Source organism: Oncorhynchus mykiss, chromosome 13 (assembly GCF_057628025.1).
Source record: "Oncorhynchus mykiss isolate SJ-2025 chromosome 13, ASM5762802v1, whole genome shotgun sequence".
In the NCBI taxonomy this organism is placed as follows: domain Eukaryota; kingdom Metazoa; phylum Chordata; class Actinopteri; order Salmoniformes; family Salmonidae; genus Oncorhynchus; species Oncorhynchus mykiss.
The window spans coordinates 36,272,318-36,277,519 of NC_143034.1; the positions used below are offsets into that span (position 1 = coordinate 36,272,318).

A 5,202-nucleotide genomic window follows, 5' to 3' on the forward strand; every position below is an offset into this window, starting at 1 on the left:
ATTAAGGCATCCAATGGTTCTGACGATGAACTTAGCCATAAGATGGTTTTGAGAAACCGTTCCCTGATTAACACTAGTAAGTACTGTCTTAAAAACAGAGGCACAAACTCTGCAGTTGTTGACCTGATGTTTGGTGTTAAAGTGGAAATCTGCAATTGCTACATCCATATTGTGACTTTTAAATTATTTATTTATTTATGGCCATTGATTCTTGAAGAATATAACACATGCCTCATGAGCTTAGTTCAACTGTTTTACCCCATCAGAACCGCAAATAAGCTTTTTTTTGACTCTGTTTAGAAACAATGTAAATCAACACTGTATCGCCTCAACATGGTTAAAACTATAATGTTGATATCATGGATGGTCAGTCCTCGCATCCATAGGTCTGTAGGTCTGTAGTTAAATTTCTCCAACCCCATAATCATTGTATTACCAAAACAGTGGTGGAATGACAGATTTGTTATTGTTTGAACTGCAGATTGCTGGATTGTATGTTTTTTTTAAACAGCAACAAAATGACTGCCCAGAGACTTGGTTTGGTGAACAGCTGAGGGATGGGGGAAGGAGAAGTGTAACTACTCTCAAATTCAAAGAGAAAGCTATTGTAGCAACCGTAACCCAACACCTAGCTATTGTAGCAACCGTAACCCAACACCTAACCCAACACCTAGCACCTAACCCAACATCTTGGCATAACAGTTATAAGGTGTTGGCTTGACCCCCGGAATTCACTACACTAGGAATAAAAGGACTGGCCATCCATGATGTCATAATGATTGTTTTAACCAGGTTTCTAGGCTATATAGTATATTCTAGAATTCATCCATGATGTCATAATGATAATTTAACCAGGTTTCTAGGCTATATAGTATATTCTAGAGTTCACCCATGAGGTCATGATTAGACAAAATATGACGATTCTTGCTCATTTTAAGACAATTGTCAAATAATTTGAACATTCATTCCAGACATCAATTGTTGTACAACAACATGGCTACCCTGTTGGCAACATTTTTTACAGTGGATTACCGCTGTTGTGGGCCTTTAATCATCTGTCTGACTTTGTTGTACACACAGGAGAGATACTTAACTATCTTGGATCCTCTGGGGAGCCTCAACAACCTTGCTGCTCTGACTGTGGGAAGAGTTTAACCTCATCAGGCATTACAATTCATTAGAGAACACACACAGGAGAGAAATCTTATAGCTGTGATCAATGTGGGAAGAGTTTTACTACATCTGGCCGTCTGACTCTACACCAGAGAATACACACAGGAGAGAAACCTCGTAGCTGTGTTCAATGTGGGGAGAGTTTTACTTAATCTAGCTATCTAACTATACACCAGAGAACACACACAGGAGAGAAACCTTATATCTGTGATCAATGTGGGAAGAGTTTTACTACATCTGGCCGTCTGACTCTACACCAGAGAATACACACAGGAGAGAAATCTAATAGCTGTGTTATATGTGGGAAGAGTTTTACTTCATCTAGCTATCTAACTATACACCAGAGAACACACACTGGAGAGAAACCTTATAGCTGTGATTAATGTGGGAAGAGTTTTACAACATCTAGCTATCTAACTATACACCAGAGAATACACACAGGAGATAAATCTTATGGCTGTGATCACTGTGGGGAGAGTTTTACTCAGCTAAACGGCTTGATATCACACCAGAGAACACACACAGAAGAGAAATCTCATAGCTGTGATCAATGTGGGAAGAGATACTCTGATAAAAGATCTCTGATTAAACATCAGAAAATACATGGAGTTGTTTCATGATATCAATGAAAAAACTGTCACAATTTAGAATGTTTTTAACATTGTAGTAGGACTATTTTAAGGAATTTCACAATGTAAAACCCTAAACGTTTGCCCCATTCAATTGATTTCAGCTTGATATGGATATTAGCATTGGAAAAAATCCAGGCTCTGAATTGAAAGAGTACTATTTATGCGATTTAACAAAAAGTGACTAACACAAAAAGAGCTGTGTTACACTTACCACTGAATCAAAATGTAACACTTCAAAATGTAGCTAGCTGTTTTCTACAAATTGTCCTCTAGCCAGTGATGTACACATTATTCCCAGATTCCGTGTTGTTTTTGAGCTGTTAGTTTTAACAGACGTGCAACCTCATCTCCCCCCTCTCGCATAATTTATTTCAATATGATATCGTTGAGTGATGACAAATAAGTGTTGTGTTCCTTTGTTTAGCGACCCCTACATTTAAATGCATCACTCCAAAATGTAGCTGACTGTCTTCTGCAGGTTGTCCTCTACCCAGTGAGGTAAAAGATATCTCCCATTTCCATGTGTTGTGTTTAGTTGTGTTAGTTTCAACAGCACGAACAACCTGATTTCCCCCCTTATTGATTTCATTGATTTATTGCTACTTGTCAAAACAACAGTGTTTCTGGTGCTTGTGCAGTTTAAAAGGAACTTGTTTTAAAAAATACAATTTTTTTTATTTATCCCAAACTGTTTGTTATTGGGATTTATCCCAAACTATTGGTTATTGATTTGGACACGTTAAAACTGTGTTTTGACATTGGAGATATCCCACCTAGCAAAATGTAATTGAAAAGCCGTTCAAAATAAGTAATGTAACCAAAGACTATGTAACCAAATATGTAATATTTCCAATTCGTGTAACATTTAGTAATGATTATTATTTATGTAACCAACTGACAATTTGGTACAATTATATTGACATTGTTTCCCTGCTTTTAGAATATCAGTGTTAATTCTCAGATGTGCCAACCCAAATGTACTAGAGCATGACATTGGGGAGTGGGCCCCGATCCAACAACATGCCTATCGAGTGAACCCTGAAAAGAGAGAGAAGCTCCGCAGTGAGATGGAAAGTTACTACGGATATTGCAGGAGTTTCCTCTTGAAATCAGACATGTCCGTGATTGTCATGTTGTCTTGTCTCTGTCCTTTCCCTTCACCCTGTCTCCCTCTGCTGGTCGTTGTTATGTTACCTTTTCTCCCCCTCTTTTCCCCAGCTGTGCCTTGTCTCCTCCTAATTACCCATTCACCCCGTTCCCCACCTGTTCCCTTTTTTCCCTCTGATTAGGTCCCTATATCTGTCTCTGTTTCTGCTCCTGTCCTTGTCGGATTCTTGTTTGTTGGTTTATGTGTCTCATGCCTGAACCAGACTATCATCGTGTGTGCTGCAACCTTGTCCTGTCCTGTCGGAATCTACCTGTCCATCTGAGCCCACGTATGTTCGTCATTAAAGTACTCTGTTTGTTAATTCGCTTTTGGGTCCTCATTCACGCACCATAACAGAAGAATCCGACCAAGAATGGACCCAGCGACTTCGGATCCTCTCCACTCAGCCGTCGAGATCCAGGGAGCGATGCTAGGCAGACACAAGCAGGAATTGTCTGCTGCTCGACATGCCGTTGAGACCCTGGCCACCCAAGTCTCCAACCTCACAGAACAGGTTCACCATCTCCGCCTCGATCCACCGGCCACTTCCAGGGCTTTCGAATCTCCGGAGCCCAGAATCAATAACCCGCCGTGTTACTCTGGGGAGCCCACTGAATGCCGCTCGTTCCTCACCCAGTGTGATATTGTGTTTTCTCTCCAGCCCAACACTTACTCCAGGAGCACTGCTCGTGTCGCCTACGTCATATCTCTCCTTATTGGACGGGCTCGTGAGTGGGGCACGGCAATCTGGGAGGCAAGGGCTGAGTGTATTAACCAGTATCAAGACTTTTGGGAGGAGATGATACGGGTTTTTGATCGATCTGTTTTTGGGGAGGAGGCTTCCAGGGCCCTGTCTTCCCTATGTCAAGGCAATCGATCCATAACAGACTACTCTATTGAGTTTCGCACTCTTGCTGTCTCCAGTGGCTGGAACGAGCCGGCCTTGCTCGCTCGTCTTCTGGAGGGTTTCCGCGCAGAGGTAAAGGATGAGATTCTCTCCCGGGAGGTTCCTTCCAGCGTGGATTCCTTGATTGAACTCGCTATTCGCATTGAGCGACGGGTTGATCTTCGTCACCGAGCTCGTGGAAAGGAGCTCGCGCTCTCCGTCGCCTCCCTCTCCGCATCACTACCATCTTCCTCTGCCGGCTCGGGTGCTGAGCCCATGCAGCTGGGAGGTATCCGCATCTCGACTAAGGAGAGGGAACGGAGAATCACCAACCGCCTCTGTCTCTATTGCGGTTCCGCTGGTCATTTTGCCACTTCATGTCCAGTAAAAGGCCAGAGCTCGTCAGTAAGCGGAGGGCTACTGGTGAGCGCTACTACTCCTGTCTCTCCTTCAAGATCCTGCACTACCTTGTCGGTCCATCTACGCTGGACCGGTTCGTCAGCTTCCTGCAGTGCCTTAATAGACTCTGGGGCGGAGGGCTGTTTTATGGACGAGACCTGGGCTCGGGAACATGACATTCCTCTCAGACAGTTAAAGGAGCCCACGGCCTTGTTCGCCCTGGATGGTAGTCCTCTCCCCAGGATTCAGCGTGAGACGCTACCTTTAACCCTCACTGTTTCTGGTAATCATAGTGAAACCATTTCTTTTTTAATTTTTCGTTCACCTTTTACACCTGTTGTTTTGGGCCATCCCTGGCTAGTTTGTCATAATCCTTCCATTAATTGGTCTAGTAATTCTATCCTCTCCTGGAACGTCTCTTGTCATGTGAAATGTTTAATGTCTGCTATCCCTCCTGTTTCCTCTGTCTCTTCTTCACAGGAGGAGCCTGGTGATTTGACAGGGGTGCCGGAGGAATATCACGATCTGCGCACGGTGTTCAGTCGGTCCAGGGCCACCTCTCTTCCTCCACACCGGTCGTATGATTGTAGTATTGATCTCCTTCCGGGAACCACCCCCCCCCGGGGTAGACTATACTCTCTGTCGGCTCCCGAACGTAAGGCTCTCGAAGATTATTTGTCTGTAGCTCTTGACGCCGGTACCATAGTCCCCTCCTCCTCTCCCGCCGGAGCGGGGTTTTTTTTTGTCAAGAAGAAGGACGGGTCTCTGCGCCCCTGCATAGATTATCGAGGGCTGAATGACATAACAGTGAAGAATCGTTATCCGCTTCCTCTTATGTCTTCAGCCTTCGAGATCCTGCAGGGAGCCAGGTTTTTCACTAAGTTGGACCTTCGTAACGCTTACCATCTCGTGCGCATCAGGGAGGGGGACGAGTGGAAGACGGCGTTTAACACTCCGTTAGGGCA

The 5,202-nt window shown here is 44.1% G+C and overlaps 1 pseudogene; it reads left to right on the forward strand.

Annotated features, from left to right (window-relative positions):
• Positions 1 to 359: 359 nt before the first annotated feature.
• On the forward strand, positions 360 to 2,145 carry LOC149978859 (uncharacterized; annotated as a pseudogene).
• The last annotated feature ends 3,057 nt before the right edge of the window (positions 2,146 to 5,202 follow it).